The sequence below is a fragment of the Felis catus genome, chromosome C1 (assembly GCF_018350175.1).
Source record: "Felis catus isolate Fca126 chromosome C1, F.catus_Fca126_mat1.0, whole genome shotgun sequence".
Lineage (NCBI taxonomy): Eukaryota > Metazoa > Chordata > Mammalia > Carnivora > Felidae > Felis > Felis catus.
Window position 1 is genome coordinate 72017772 of NC_058375.1, and position 17347 is coordinate 72035118.

General features: G+C 38.5%; 1 protein-coding gene across 1 annotated transcript in view; it reads right to left on the reverse strand.

Annotated features, from left to right (window-relative positions):
* Positions 1–953: 953 nt before the first annotated feature.
* LOC111561763 overlaps positions 954–17347 on the reverse strand; it is an 84439-nt gene continuing 68045 nt past the window's right edge. Inside the window, exons 6-9 of the mRNA XM_045033603.1 lie at positions 16975–17192; positions 9689–9815; positions 4379–4564; positions 954–1431 (exon numbers count right to left, since the gene is read on the reverse strand). The gene's annotated coding sequence lies outside the window, so the exon portion shown is untranslated. The remainder of the gene's footprint in view (positions 1432–4378; positions 4565–9688; positions 9816–16974; positions 17193–17347) is intronic.

Here is a 17347-nt window from a genome sequence, read left to right on the forward strand (position 1 = left end):
GCTATGGCCCCCAAACTTCTTGAATCTGACAAGAAGTAAAAAGCACACAGAGAATATTATTGCTGTTCAAAAATTTAGGGTGATGTCAAGAAAAACAGTCAACTCCATTTAGGGGAACTTCATCAACAGAAACAAATAGAAGGGTAGTTCAGGCAATGGAAATGACATTTATGAAGGTGTGGGGACAGAAATAAAGGTACTTTGGGGTCATAGCAGAACAGCTCAAAATGAGTCAATGTGGGGGGAGGTGCCTGGCTGGCTCAGGCAGTAAAGCATGTGACTCAATCTCATGGTCATGGGTTCAAGCTTCATGTTGGGCATAGAGTTTACTTAAAAAACAGTCAATGGGGATAAAGAGATAGGCCAGATGACCAACGGAGAAGAAATCTTTGATGGAAGTTAAAAGCAATGACCAGAATTACATTATATTTAAGGACAACACTTGGGAGTAGCATGATGTAATGTCTCTAGAACAACTGGATGTTTAATTGGCCAAGGTAAGTTGTGAGAGATGTTACATCTTTGTCCACAGAAGAGACACTGGCCTCTTTCAAATGAATGGCTTGGTCCTTCTCTCAGGAGTTGTCCTTGAATACTGGACCACCAATTGAGGGAAGCTGAAGAAGGCTTTACTCCCAGACAGACGACCAAGAGAGTACTTGAGAACCCATGGCCAACATCTTTCAATCAAATGCATGTTACATGGGGTACTTCAAGCTCTGTTGTTGTCAGCAATGCAGATCCCAGGAAAGGGCAGTAGACAGAACTGTCTACATGATCACAGCAATTGTTAAATAATGGCCCAAGAAAGCAATTTAACATAACTGCTCATATTCCTTCATCTTCAAACGTCAACCTCACCGTAATTATTCTGCTAATCAATAATTTTCTTTCAATATAATCCATATTTTCCTTATTTCAATATAATATTGTTTTTCCAAGTGGTTTTATTATTATTTTTAAATGAATTTTATTTATTTAGTTTTCTGAAGTGGTGGCACATACACATAGTTCAAACATCAAAAGATAGAGAAGGATATACAGCAAAGGTTCCTTTCCACCCCGTCCTCTGTCAAGTTCCTATAGCCCCACAAAAAAGTAAACAACATTATTAGTTTCTCATTTATTCCCAGGACGTTTAGAATGGATATACAAACCAGTACAAGTATAGACTCTTTTCTTTTTTTTCATCCCAACAGTACACTCTTTTGGCACCCCCTTTTCCCTACCTACAAATAAATCTTGGAGATTGTATCAATAAGCTTGGGCGACCATAAGAAAACCCCATAGATTATGCGGCTTAAACAACAGAAGTTTATTTTCTCACAGTTCTGGAGACTGGAAATCTGAGGTCAGGGTGGCAGTATGGTTGGGTTCTGGTGAGAGCTGTCTCCCTGGCTTGCAGATGGCCACCTTCTCACTGTGTCCTCACTAGGGAAAGAGAAACAGTATGTCTTCCAGTGTCTGTTATTATAAAAGCAGTGATCCCACCCTGATGCGATCCCATCTTTATGACCTCATCTAACCCCAATTACTCCCCAAACACCATAACATTCAGGTTTAAGGCTTCAACAACACAGGAATTGGGGGGATGGGGAGACACACCCAGTTTATAACAGAGATCTTTCCATATAAACACATAAGGAGCTTCTCGATTTTTTTTTTAACAGTTACACAGTATGCTATTGTTACCATATACATCTTTAAGGTTGAAACTGAGAAAACTAAAGCTGTCCTTAATCATTACTTATTAATAGGATATGCAGAAATAAAGTAAGAGGATACGAGTCCTAGAGATTGAAGTGATATTTCTGATGAGTTTACACATAAACTGGAATTATATGCTGATGATTGCTAGAAATGTATAAAAACTTAAGCAATATGTTTAATATACATTTACTAGCCCATCATTAGATCTTCCAAACTTTAGCTTTCTAAATTAAATATGGTTGAAATGATATCCTAATATGAAGTTACTGACTATATTTGAAGATGTCAAATTATACTAATAAAACATAGCTATGAAATGTATTTTTTTCATGTCAATGCTTATAAACAATGGTCAGGTTACACCTGTTACTTAACTAGACATGTTATACAGGCCATTCTAAACATGTTAGTATATATTGAGGTTTTGAGAAAGGTGTTAGTGTAGAAAAAGATTTAGTGATCTTTATGAATAAAGTTCAAATGGTTATTCAGTTCAGAAAAGGGAAAGAATCCAGAATGAGGAAGAGAAAAAACGTATGGCCACAAAATACTGCTAGACAACCTTACCAAAAGCAAAATATGACTGTGTGCTATCCCAGCAGCTTGAACTATCACGGCCTGAAGAAAGAGAAGGCAGAAGGCAGAGACAGAGTGAAGACAGGTGAACAGAATAATATGTTCTTAAAATATAGCTTAAATTGGATTCAGGGATAAGAGAGCAAGGAATCAAAACAGGGACCAAGGTTTCAAGCCTAGGTGACTAAAAATTAACACTGTTGGCTGAGATAGGGTGGAAGATATTTAGGATGGGGTAAGAGTTTATTTTATATACCTCATGTTTGGGGCTAGTGAGATATGTAGGTTAAAATTACAGTGGGCATTTAACAGGTTGAAGGGAAGAGACAGAGATGAGATTTGTTTTAACAAGTATTTATGAGAACAAAAGAGAGGGGGCAGGGTAAGTAGGAGCAAGAACAGAATGATAGAGACAACTCCCATTCAGAGGCAGAAGGAAAAAGATGGGCATTAAAGGAGAGAGAAGAGTACTCAGAGAGGTGAACCAAAGCAGTGAGTTACAGACACTGAAAGAGGAGGGCAGAGTCAAATGTGCCACATACTGAAAGAAGACTCAAAGATATGGACACCTGCCCCTGCCCTCCCATCCTCAACACATTACGACACATCAGATTTTAAGACATTAAGTAATGAGTTGATAGTGAGAAAGTAAAGTCAAGAAATACATTACATTGATAATTTTTTGAGATGACTGTTAAGAAAGATAGGATAATGATGTTATTCCATATTTATATTACACTTTACAGTCATAGAGTACATCCACATTCATTATCTCTTTTGATGATATCTCAAGGGGACAGTCCTGTAGGTAGATGTGTGGAGAAAGGTGCAGCAAAGGGGTAATCGAAGATGTAAACAGAAGTTGGCATAATGGATGGAGTTAGTTTCCCAGAGAGGTGAAAGAGGAAAGAATTTGGTGCTGGAAAACAGTTGGGATACTTCTAATTTTGACACAGAAAAAAGCAACAGTGAGTTGTTAAAGACACTATTTTGAGGTAAAAATAGTTAAGAAAGATTCATGACTAAAGCCTTGAAAGTAATCAAGGTAACCTTGAATGGAGAGCCCAGATGTCAGGAGGCTCTGGGGCTCCTGTGACATGAGCGGGGAATGTTGATTTTGGCATAAAAAGTCAAAACAGTCTCCTCCCCCAGTCATGATCTCCCCATATCTCTAATATAATACCATGTTCTCCTATGAACGAAATAGTGAGTGGACACTGAAATACTGGAGCCAAGAGCAAACAGTTCAGTGTCTTAAATAAACCCAGCCGAGAGTTTTGGAGAAGTCCCTCCACTATAGAACTCAATTTATAAGTCTGCTTTGAGTTCCTACCCCCAACCCTTCTCCACAGGAAGCAAAAGCATTAAGCAAGCTGTTAGAATAATGCATTTCCCCCAGGACTTTTTCAAAGGACAGGAAGTCAGTCTGTGGTCCAGCCTCCAGCCACCCTCTAGAGAGTTGTGCTTTTTCTTTTCTTTTCTTTCTAGTTTATTTATTTATTTGAGAGAGGGGGAGGGAGGGAGGGAGGGAGGGAGAGGGGGAGAGAGAGAGAGAGATTGAGAGAGAGAGAGAGAGAGAGAGAGAGAGAGAGAGAAAATATCCCAAGCAGGCTCCATGCTCATTGCAGAGCCCAAATCAGGGCTCAGTCTCACAACTGTGAGATCATGACCTAAGCCAAAATCAATAGGAGCCAGAATCAATTAGGAGTCAGTCACTTAAATGACTGAGCCACCCACGTGCCCCTAAGAGTTCTGCTTTTTCTAAGATAGTACCCAAGTGTCTGTAACTTTCTCCATTAAAAGACATGCATGTTAAGAAATAAATTTAAGTCTGTACTCTATGAGCTAATACATTGGGAGGCAAAAAATATGGTAAGTTTCCCTTTTTGGCTGAAAAATCCACATGACATGTCCACCTGGGCCTTGTAGTATCTTAGCTCGACATCCTGAGATTCTAGTCTTTTGGCTCTTTAAGCCAACTCTACCATTAAAATATTAATTTCTTTATTACATCTCATATAAGATAAAGGTTACTATCTTTGCTTGCTCCAATAAACTTCTTTCCATGAAGAGAAAAAAATAAAACCAACACCTTAATGATAAGGGTCGACGTGAACTCTTGATTGGACCAATCATATTACCCCATCTTCCTGGCTTGGTGTGCGGTTTGGGAGGGAGTATGCAACCTCCATTGATCCAATACAAGTCATTCTTGGGATTGTTTCCAGGCTGGAGCCAAATGGGAAGAAATCCTCTTTCTTTGCTGGTAGAAGAGCTTCTAGGAAAAGATGAGAGACCAAAGTTATTGGAAGCCATGTTCCCCATGGCATAGAGACAGCTATCTGCAAAGATAACCTTGTCAGAAATAGAAATAGAAACTCTTGTCAGAAATAGAGAGTGTAAGCCCTAAAAGTGTTCCTGACATTGAATTCAGACATCTCTACGATCAGTTCCCTACAACCTGTGTTTGGGTTACACCAGCCAATAAGTTTTCCTTTTTGTGTGTGCAAGTTGGGATTTGGCCATTTGCAATCCAAAGTACCCCAACTTGTGCACAGAATACCATATGCTTACAAGGTGCTCAATAAATACATGTTGATTATTTGCTTGCTTTGGTGTTACTGATTTTTCTATACTTTTTGCTTCTGAACTTTTCTGTGTGTCCTACAACCTCATTCTCAGTGAGGCTTGATCAAAAGTCAGGCTGCAATTTTCCGATAATAACTGGGAACCTTATCCCCCCAAAGCTGGCCAAGGCCATTTAATATGTCTGTGTTTCAGCTTCCTAATCTGTAAAACATGGAAAATAATAATAGCAGCTACTTATCTAGCATCCACTATATTCCAAGTACTGGCCTAATGCTTAACATACATTAGTCTAGTTCCTAATGCAACTTTGTAACACATGCATAACAACCCCCATTTTACAGACGGGAAAGCTGAGATTCAATGAGGTGAAATGAATTGACCAAGGTCATATAGCTGGAGTGACAGAATTCTGATCCATAGCCAGGTCTGTCAGAGTCTGTGCTCTTTCCAATGTCCTATGATGCCCTACTTATTCAAAAAGCATTTGCATGTGTATAATAAGATAATGCAGGTAAAATTGCCCTAAAAATAAAAAGTGATCAAAAATCGTTCTCCAATTGGCAACAAAAAAAAATGTGGAAGTGTGCCCAAATATTAGCAAGGAAGATTTAGGCTTAGAACATTCTGACTACTCCAATTATGGCATTAGAAGTAGTAACTGAAAAAATAAAAGCTGAATCTTATATAAATGAGACATTTTATGAAGACAGAAAGTATAGCCAAGATTTGGCTCCATTTTTGAAGCCTCAATAAAACCCTAAAAGATATAAGCTGAGTTAGCTTTGCTATGCTAGGGAGACATTTCTAATTTCCTCACTGAACCATCAATATGGAGGACCTGGCATTTCCTTCGTGGCCCTGTTAATGAAGTTGCTAGTAAAATATGAATATTTTCGCTTACAGATCCAGATGGTAATATCACTAGTGTTTAAAAGAAACAAACATATAGTCATGGTGTCTATGTATCATTGAAGTATGCAAATCCTATTTTTGTCTAAGTTAACTGAAAGAAGGTTAAGACCAGGGCTACATGTTAAATGACATTTTTTAGAAAAATGCCTGTGTTCCTCAAGCTGTAACAACATTTCAAACAAATTCAAGGAAACCATTTTATGAACTGTCTGCTATATGCCCATTTTCTTCATTAGACTATGCCGCTTTGGGCGTAGAAATTGTGTCTTACTCATCTTTTTATCTCTAGAATCTAGTATAGGTAGAATTTGGCACACGTTGCAATAGTACTTCTGTGGGTCCTGGGAATGTTAGCCTGCATGAACTTCTTCCACCATAAAAAATATTGAAAATTGTATTTTATGACCATATTGGTAAAAAAGATGAATAGATTAGTTCTATATATTTAAACATTTTCTTTGACCTAAAATTTCTTTTTTTTTTTCCTTCTGATTTTAAAGGAAGTTAAAACATTTGCATGGGCCCCTAAAAGTCCTGTGGGCTCCAGGTGCTATGCCTATCTTGCATATGGATAAGTCAGTCCTGTTATATGTTAAATACAATTTGGTTGAATGAATGAAATGAATAAATGATTTAAAATTAGTATTTAATTGGTGGTAGGAATTCTTAAAGCTTCTATTTTGAAGTCACTTTCAGTTTAAAATATTTTCAAAAAGCAAATAATAAAATTATCAAAAAGTACTAATATTCATTTAATCTGAAGCCAACTACTGACATACTACTGTAAACAAATTTAAAAACCAAAAGTAGCATAGAAAGTAGCAAAATAAATATTTTAAAATAATATCAGACATTGTTATAATTTTGAACAAATACAACACACCTCTCATTAAACTTTAACTATTTTCTTTTATAAACTCTGACATTACAAGAAAGTCAGTTCATAAGGTAGATGCTTAAAAAATGGGGGTTTAGGGGCACCTGGGTGGCTCAGTCGGTTAAGCCTGTGACTCTTGGTTTTGGCTCAGATCATGACCTTGGGGTTTATAGATCAAGCCCTGTGTCAGGCTCTGTGCTCCAGCACAGAGCCTGCTTGGGATTCTCTCTCTCCCTCCCTCTCTGTCCCTCTCCTGCTTGCACTCTCCTTCTCTCTCTCAAAATAAATAAATAAACTTTAAAAAATATGTGGGTTTAGGGGCACCTGGGTGGCTCAGTTGGTTGAGTGTCTGACTCTTGATTTCAGCTCAGGACATGATCTCACGGTTCATGAGAGGGAGCCCTGCGTTGGGCTCTGTGCTGAGAGAGCAGAGCCTCCTTGGGATTCTCTCTCTCCACCACCGCCCCCCCCCCCAAAAATAAATAAATTTTAAAAATGTGGGTTTATGCTTGGAGCTACATAATTATTGACTATAATTAAGTTAAACACGTGCCCAAAATGCTAGAGCTGCTGCCTTTCACAACATTGCTTTTGGAACTCAGCATTTCTCTACTGTTGTTTTCAAAGACATCTTTTTTAAGTGGAAAATTGATTGATGAAATCTTAGCCATGAATAAATGCTAATGCATACACTAAATTAAAATGCTGTCATTTTATAAGAAAGCCTTATTGGCTAACTGTGCTATTTCTTCTAGTAATTCAAAGTCTAGTGTTTAATTTACAGAATGAAATGCGGAAATCAATTATTCAGTTCATAGTATGATAAGACTGATTTTCAGAGTTATGTTTCGGGAAGCAAACAGACTGACTTATTCACTGACTTAAAATGTGAAGTCTCATATCTGAGCCGTTTTCCCCACTTCAAAATGTATTGAACAATGTTCAAACTATGAGGAAGCATTTTTGCATTGTCTAGACAGAGTTGTGTGCAAGTTAATATCTGGATAATAATTCAGATTCACCCTTCCAAAAAAGGGTATCATACATATAAAGTAGTGCTAGTATTTATGGGATGGACATTTACCAGAATTGCTCTTAAAGGCTACATAATAAAAGTGGATTAAAGCTGCCTAAATTAATTAACCATAGACACTGAAATGGATTCAGCTAATGGATTCTGCCTCTTCAGAGAGTGCCTCTTTTAATAATAAAACAAAAGCAAAAAAACATGTTTTCCTCCCTTTTTTCATAACATCTCACCATCTGACCAAGGGCAGGAGGGAGAGTGGGACTGCTCACACCATCCCTGAGCCAGCAGGAGGGAGAGGTCATCTAGTGATCAGACACTCCTGCTTCTCTCCAAGGGCAAATGGGCTGCCTCCGCAGCTGTCACATCCTGCTGCCCTTCGAAACAGGAAACCAGTCTAGAGTTTCAAGCTTACCTTCGGCATTGCATTACCGAAGCGGCAGTCTTGCCAGATCCTCGTAAAAGCCTGTTATATGTGAAGGTGGTGAAGGTTTTGAGGGTTTGGCAAACAGGAGGGCATTTATGTTTGGGACAGGGCACTATCTGGCTCAGCTATCTGCCATCTATTGGATGACTGCAAGACAGAGAGGTGAAACAAGCAAAGAAGAGTGGAAGACACACAAGGTCATTTGGTCCATCTCATGCCATTAGGTAGAATCACATTCCCACGCACAGCTGAACCAGTAAAGGGTCTTGTAATGAGACTGTTAGCTGCCCAAAGGCAAGTAAGGAGGACCTTCAAAGATCTAGGTTGTGAATTGACAAATCACAGTTATTCAACTTGCTTTTCAGTCAGACAAGCCCCTATTTTCCCATGTTTCCCACACCACGTCCTGCTTTGGCCCTCTTATTGCTCATTAGCAGTTCCAGCAGAGGGCAGGCAGGGGAAAGAAGAAGAGACATATGTTGCAGCAGCCGATCGAGAGTCTTCTGAACGTGTTAAGGCAAATTTTCTCCACTACTAAGAGCAACAACAGTCTTTTTGTCCAAATGTTGTTCTTGTTATTTGTTGTGTATCTGTCTATATAAGATATTACCACTTTTCAGAGTCTCCTCTCTCAGGGAGTTTACAGTCTGGTTTGGGAAAGCAAAATGAAGACACATGACATAGTGAGAAAGCCATGCTCTAAAGCATCCCAAGCTATCCCAAGTAAAGTCATGGTTTCAAGAGAAAGAAGACAGGTCTGTGAGTGCTGACAGTGCTAACATTTATAGATTGAAAGTAAAAATTGAAGTAAATAATTAGTGCAGAGAAGTGAGAATCAATGTCTGAGCAAGTGTAATTGCCGAAAATTCTCTGAACAGGCTTGTGTGACGGCCTCATAGAGAGGACTTGCAGGCATCCTGTTAGAATTTGGTTTATGTGGAACAGGTCTCATCAGACCTCAGCACCAGGCCTCTGCAGTGATCAGCCGAAGTGAAGGGACTGGTTGGCATTCAGGACTGGCTGGCATTCCTGGAGGAAAAAAATTCAGTATCTTTCCATATCATCCATAAGGTCTGTGTGACAGTGTCATGAGCAACTCGCTATGGGGAGGTCTTCATCAGATAAACAGGGCTGCAGAATTCATAGCCAAGGAATGCGGGCTGGAGAGGCACTCCCAGCCACAGCTGCTACCTGAACACCCAGGACTGGCTGGGAACCAAGGAGACGTGCTGAAACCAGGAGCCTCGGCGACGAATGGCAATGTTACAGCCGCTTAATCCTGAAATGAAAAGTAATTGCTTCTGGCTTAAAGAATAAAGGAAAAACAAGATCAGCTTTGGCCGAGTTACATTTTTTTCCCCCAAAACAACCATGCTGTAGACCAAGGTTCTGAAACCTGCTTGGTATTTGAAAACGTGAGGAAATGGATGTTTTCTGTCAATATAATTTAAATCCATCCAGAAGCACTGATATATAAGAGCACTTGAATGCAAATACATTTTGATTAACATGATTAAATCAAATGTGTGTACTTTCAGCTATAAGGGATGACATTGAAAATTTAGCTTACCTAAATATAATTTTAGAAAGTCAGTCTTCAAAATAGCTGCTTCTCTCTTTTCTTTTCTTTTTCAAAGCATTTTCTACCGAAAAGTCTCAGCAGAGGCTACCAGAGCTCCTGTTTTGTATAGGTGAAACTGAAAATGGAGAAATATGGGAGCAGGGGGGAGGAGAAAGATATCTTAATACTTGTAATATATTCCTGTGACGAAATTGTCTTTTCTACAGAAAAAAGAATTCATAAAGGAACTGCCAGAAGTTTAAATTATTGTTAGAAGGATCTGAAGATGGCTTTAACCCACAACTGAGTAAGTAATATTCGTATTTTTACTTGTTTACCTCTCAAGAGGGCTACAGAATGGCAAATGTCAGATTTTCTGTATACAGAGTCTCCATTTCCTGGAGAGCAAGAAGGCACTGACAAAGAGTAAAAACACAGCAAGAGTGAGAACAAAGAAATCTTGCCTTCAAGTTTAAATATATGTATTCGTTTAAAATATTTGCGGCAGACTCACAATGATATGGAGAAAACTAATTAAAATACTTCTTATTTCCTAGAGCCATATAAAATTGCCTACATAAACAATGATTTCACATGGTTTCACCTAATACCATAAGCCTTCACAGGAGTATCATCAGCCAATAATAACCGGTAAGGAATAAAACCCACTTTGTCTTCCTGCCATCATTCTGTACAAATACTAATATTATAAAACCAATATGACACATGCTATCCTACTGCAGGTGCTAACATTGAGGACATTCCTTACAGAAAAACCAAGGCTATTTAACAGTCATTATTCACAGCATATATTTCCTTCTTCATTAATTCAAATAAGAAAATTTGTTTTAATGTTTGTGTATTTTGAGAGGGGGGAGGGGCAGAGAAAGAAGGAGAGAGAGAATCCCAAGGCAGCTCCATGCTGTCAGCCCGATGCAGAGTTCGATCCCACAAACCAGGAGATCGTGACCTGAGCCGAAATCAAGAGCTAGATGCTCAACTGACTGAGCCACCCAGGAGCTCCCTGCTGCCAAGATAATGCCTTTACCAGAAGTTTTTTGGATACCACCAGTTTCTACATTTTATTTAACCTAACAGAACAGCATCCTGGCACTGACAACTATGCCCACTTTCCTGTGAGCTCAAGCCGGTGACTGTGCAAGGCCAGCCACAGACCCAAAAACTTGACACAGTAATCATAAACATAAGGGCTTTTTTAAAATGAAGGGTGTCATACAGCCCATATGTAAAGAAACAGCCACGAACAACACTGAGAATACAAAGAAAATCCACAGCTGATGCATTGTGCTCTCTGCTAGAATATGACACACAGCCAGTGACCCTGAAAGCCACAATATTTCCAAAGATGAAGGACCACGGCACTTAGTAACACTTTAATATTAAAAAAAAAAGCAGTCCTTTTTACATCAATACTCTGTCATTCTATGCCAGGAAAGGGGACTGAGTGTGGAGATGGCCCCACTTTTCTTTTTTATGCTCAGCATGATTCAGATGTTAGCAAGGTTTCTATTCCCATTAAAGAGAAGCCTTAGACAAGATTCCTATTCTTACAAAACATGAGAATGTCAAAAGGAGATATAAATCTAAAGCATAATGTAAATATATATTTTAATGGAGATACACAGTACTCAAAAACGTTGAGGTGATTAGAAAGTGTACGCAATGTTGTTCAATGCAATTTTAACCCACACATATCACTAGCAGGTTTAAGGCAGTCTGGGTTTTCTATGTAAAAAAAATGAAATTAGAGAAATGTAATCTCTCACGTCAAATATTATTAAATCATCAATGACACATTTTCTTCAAACCCTCTTACTCCCATACCAGATGACCTTGGGAAGAAGCAAAGATCTTTCTTTGCCCAGGGACTTCAATTACCCACTCACTCTTTAGTACCTGAATTTTGCTTTCTGGAATTACTGACAATTCAAGTATGATTTTCAGCATCCCCCCCTGGGTGAACTAACTAACCCCCAAGTGCCTCACAACTTGCTTTCTGAAAAGAAATATATCTCTTCAAATTATACTTCATAAAAAGTGAAGATTAATGAGATTTTAAGATACAGACTTAATGGGGTTTTATCCTCTCCATCTCCTGGTCAGTATTCACCCTCCTCTTAAGCACCCTGCTGTCCTCTTTTCCTACTGTGAATTTTGAAGAGATTCTGAGGAACAGACCCTCAGAAGTCAGCAGAGGTGACTTCACTGAAGGGTCGCTTCACCTGAACCCAGCGGGTAGGGGCTGTAGAGGACTTTACACACCACATTTGGAAAATGCAGCAAGCAGAGGGTAAACTTAGAAGGTTTCCCAGGACTGCTCTAATATTGACATTATTTAATTTCTTTAAAAGATGATTGACTATGTAAATCAAAAACAGTAACAACTGTGGGGCTTTCACATATGAAGGAGTATGACATGTAACAATAGTGCAAAGGACAAGCTGGGGAACAAGAAGTATTCTTTCATGAGTTTGTTATACTACATGTGTAGTGATATAATGTGAAATCATAGTAGACTCTGTTAAGGATCAGCCACCAAAAAATAAAACAAAGATGTACAGCTTTTAGGCCAATAGAGGAGATAAAGTAGAATACTTAAAAATTCTCAGCAAATCCAAAAGGAGGAAGGAGGAAACAAAGGAATATAAAAACAGATGGGACAAAACAAACAGATGGAAGGGGGCAAATAGCAAGATGGCAGATACAAGCTCAACATCCACAACGATATTAAATATAATTAGACTAACCACTCCAATTAAAAGGCAGGGATTATAGGGGCGCTTGGGTGGCTCAGTCGGTTGGGCGTCCGACTTCGGCTCAGGTCACGATCTCGCGGTCCGTGAGTTCGAGCCCCACGTCGGGCTCTGGGCTGATGGCTCAGAGCCTGGAGCCTGCTTCCCATTCTGTGTCTCCCTCTCTCTCTGCCCTTTCCCTGTTCATGCTCTCTCTCTGTCTCAAAAATAAATTAAAAAAACGTTAAAAAAAATTTAAAAAAAAGGCAGAGATTATAAAAGTGAATAAAAAGACAAAAATGAGTTTATAAGACAGATGTATATAAACATCTCTGTTTATATAGAGATGTACAGTTTGTAAAAGAAAAGCTTTAAATATAAGGTATAAATATAAAGAATAACAGGTTAGAAGTAAAAGGGGAAAAAAGAATATATTTCTATTCTATAGCATTGACCTATTTGTCCTTTTACCAATACCACAATGAGTTTATCAATTGTAGTTGAATTTAATAAGATTCCCAGGTAATTCATATGCACACTAAATTTGAGAAGCAATGGGTAGATAGCCCTTTGGAGGTGTTTCGCAGCGATAAAAGGAATTATTTATTGCATGCTTACCAAAAAGAGAAAAATATCAAGTATTAGAATTCTACTTGATTCATGATCCAAGCAAGGTAAGAGATTAAGCAACTTACTTAAGGTCATAGAAATGAACCAGGCCCTAGATTTCCTGATTCCCAGACAACTGCAATGTCCACTAAGAACTTAGCTGTATAATTAAGAGTGACACTCATTCCAATAATAGGCAAGGAAAAAAGAAATTTCTATTGATCCACATATTTACTATTTCCAACACTCTTCATTTTCCATGTTGATCTGAGTTTCCATCTGGTATCACTTCCTTCACCCTGAAGACATTAACATTTCTTAAAGTACATGTCTACTGTTGACAAATTCCCTCAGCTTTTATTTGGCAATGTTTTTCTTTTTCATTCATTCTTTCTTCTTCCCTCCTTCTTTCCCTTTACTTCCTTTTTTTTTTCTTTCTTGCTCTTGCTCTCACTGTTATTATTCCCTTCATTTTTCAAGGATCTTTTCACTAGTTTCTAATTCCAGGTTAACAGGTTTTATTCCTTTCAGCACTTTAAAGATGTTATTGCATTGTCTTCTGGCTTGTGGAAAAGTCAGATACTGTTCCCCTTCTTGTGCAGAAGGAGTTTTTCCCTCCCTCTGGCTGCTATTAAGATGTTTCTCTTTGGTCCTTGGTTTTAGATATTTGACTATGATGTACCTAGAAGGGGTTTTCTTTATTTCTATCCTCCTTATAGCTCATTGAGCTTATAAAACTCACGGGTTAATATTTTTCATCAAATTTGGATTTTTTCCAGCTTTTTCTTGATATATATATCTATATAGATATCTGTATCTATCTATATCTATCTATATCTATATCTATCTATCTATCTATCTATCTATCTATCTATCTATCTATCTATCTATGTTTTATCCCAGTCACCCTCTCCTCTCTTTCTGAGACTCCAGTTTCACAGATGTTAGGCCACCTCATATTACCCTACAAGTCAATGAGACTCTGCTCATTTATTTCTAGTCTTTTTTCTCTATATGTACTTCAGTTTGGATAGTTTATATTGCTGTCTTTAAGTTCACAATTTTTTTCTGTCTCTAGAATGCAATTTACTGTTAAGCTCATCTAGTGATATTTTTTCATTTCAGATAACTTTCAGTTCTAGAATTTCTAGTTTTCTTTTATAGTTTCCATTTCTCTAGTGAGACTTTTCCTCTATTCAGTTGAGTCTTTATTTTCTTTTAAATCCTTAAACATATTTATAAAAACTATTTTAAAGTCCTTGCTTGTTAACCCTAACATCTCTTTCATCTCTGCATATGTTTAATCCCTGAAGATGATACTGAAAGATAAATAAAACCCAAATAACAACAAAATCAATAGTTCTGTCAGAGATCACACATACTTAACTATTGGAATGCCAAGTACCCGAACCCTTTCCTGTCACCTGGGAAAGGGTGAGGGGTCGAGTGCCCTCCTCACTGCCACTTGCATTCATTGCCTCCTTCCTAATCCTTTATGGCTTAATCCTGGTGGGAGGCAGCCTCACAGGTCAGTACCTCTCTGAGATATTGTCCTTTTGGTACCACCACTGCTGCCATATTTTCTTCAGTGCTGTTGCCACTGGCCCAGGGCTGCTCCAGCTTTTCTCCGCAGTCCAGGCCGGCATTAAAGAGCCCTATCTTGTTGCTTCTCCTCTGGATGCTCCAAATGGCCCTACCTCTCCTGCTTCCTACTGCTTCTCTCTGCAGAGCTGAGGGGAAGCCCTGGAGGAGCTGGGCTGCCAGAACACTCAGGGCCTTCTGCCTGCCCTTGTCGCCTGAGGTTGGGCCTGTTTCTCCTCCAGCCAGATTTTCTCACCATCTACAGCTACTGGTCAGAGGATTGATTTCCCCCTGGTGGTAGCTCTTGTTGAACAAAGATTCATTAAACTGCTAAGTATTTGCTAGAACTTGCTGTGTGTATAGAATCCTATTGCTTGTCAGGAAAGAACTAAATAAACACACAGATTAATAATTTAAAACCAAATATTACGCTTTGGTACGAGTCCTCTGCTTTAAAAAGTTGAAGTCTACTGAACTCTATAGATGTTCTTTAGGTGTCACTAATTGATTTGCCAAATATATACTGAGAACATGAAATGTACCAGGTTCTGTCCCCAGTGCTAAAAATATAAGGTAGACAAGATGCCTGATCTCACAGAGGCTACAATAAACAAATAATAACAGTTACTAGTAAGTACAATATCAGATAGTAGTGAGTGATCTGAAGAAAATAAAGCAGGATCATGGGACAGAAACTAATGAGAGGAAAAATATTGGATAGGGAGGTACAGGAAGGTCTCTGAGAAAGTGACATCTCAGCTGAATGACATGGAGATCTAGGGAAAAAGACAGTCCAGGCAGGGGGACAGCAAATTTATAGGGACGTAATAACCCAGGTAATGAATGACAGGAAATAAGGTCAGACAGAAAACCCAGCCCAGGTCGGGTAGTGTTTTCAAAGCTACAGTAAGGAGTTTGGATTTTATTCTAAACACAGTGGGAAGTGCTGGGAAATTTCAAAAGGGAATGACATTCTGTGATCACACTATTAAGTGATCACTTTGGCTGCTGTGTAGGGACTAATCATAAAGGAGCAGGAGTAGAAGACCCCAAGACATACTAGGAGCTGTTGTAACATAAGAAATGATGGTTCTATAATTCCAGGAAATAAGTGTGTGTTCTATTAGATAATTCTCTCTGTTGATAGCCCATCGTGCAGGATCTGGATCTACTATGTGATAAAAGTAGATGACAAGGTCAATGGCCTCAAAGACCTTTCTATAATTTAATGGAGATGACAGGTAAAATTAGAGAACAAAGGGTGATACCTTGCTGGGGCAATAAAAATTGGCAGGCTCTTGACAACAGTCTTTGGCTAGTATAAAATCTTCTGGGTCACCCTACCCTAAATCACCACAGTGTTACAGAAGAACCAAAGAAACCACCATCCAAACCTTGACTCCTATTTACATAACCAGGCAAATTAAAAGCAAATATAACCATAATTGTCAATATTTACTGAGCTCTTAGAATGTTCCAGGCACTGTGCTAATGTTCTACATGAATCATTTGATTCTTCCAGAACAGGACTATAATAATGATTATCATTCCCATTTTGTGGATTAAAAATACATGGCTGTTGGACACGGTAACTTGTCTAATGTTGCACAGAGCTACAAGGCTAAAAGCCCAGCCTGAAATCCTGAACAGTCTGACTCCAAATCCAACCTTATAAAGATGAGGCTAATGCTTCCCAAAGTTGCCTGATGTTAAGAATTAGCTGTGGCCATTGTTAAAAATACAAATTACCTGTACTTATCTCCATGCCTGGTCCCCCAAATCAGAATCTCCAGGGAAGAGTCTAGGAAGCTATTATTTTAACAATGGTCTTCAAATGACTCTTACTATATTATTCTTAACATAATTATTCTAATTATATAGTCTACAGTGGAATATGACATACCCAACATAAAGAATAAATGGAGACTATAACATAATGGAACAATTAAGGCTGGGGGCACTTATCAGAGACTCTTTGGAAGAAGTAAGTTTTCAGCTGGATTTTGAAAGGAATGCTGAATAAAAGTTAGCAAGCATTGCAGGAAAGAAAGCCATGAAAGAGACAAGAAGGAGAGAATTGGGTATGTAGGGCACTGATAAAAACTGATGTCCCAAGAAGAGGCGGTGACTTGATTCAGCACACACCTCACCACTCAGTTCTTACAAGAATTCGAGCAGGTTTGGAGCATTTATAGGTTGCCAAAGCTGCCTAGACTCATTGGCCTGATCTTAGCCAAGATTGCCTTTGAAAGGCAATCCTTAAAACAAAACCCTACTATCATTCTCTTGGGTTAAAAAGTCAGAAAGAATCCTGTTTTCAGAATTTTTTTTAAAAAAACTAAATGTGTTTACCTGATTTCCTGCAATGGACAAATGATCTCAGAAGACAGCCTTACTTGGGATATAACAATAATTTTTCTTTTATTGATTCATAGACATTCTTAAGTACATTTCCAACTGGATGCCATAGAAGCTATGTCCTAAATTCTTCTACAGCATTACTTTTAAGAGGCAACTCAACCAACAGATGCTCATCAGATGCTGAAATATATAGGACTCCAGGAGCAGCACTAGGGAGACAATAAGTAAAACGTGGCTGTTAATCATGAGGTTTCAGAACCCAGTGGAAGAAGACAGACAATCAAATATGTAATTCCATTACAAGTCCTAGAATGGCGGTTTGTACAAAAGGTCACTCTACAGAAGGAGCAGTGGCTCTGCCTGG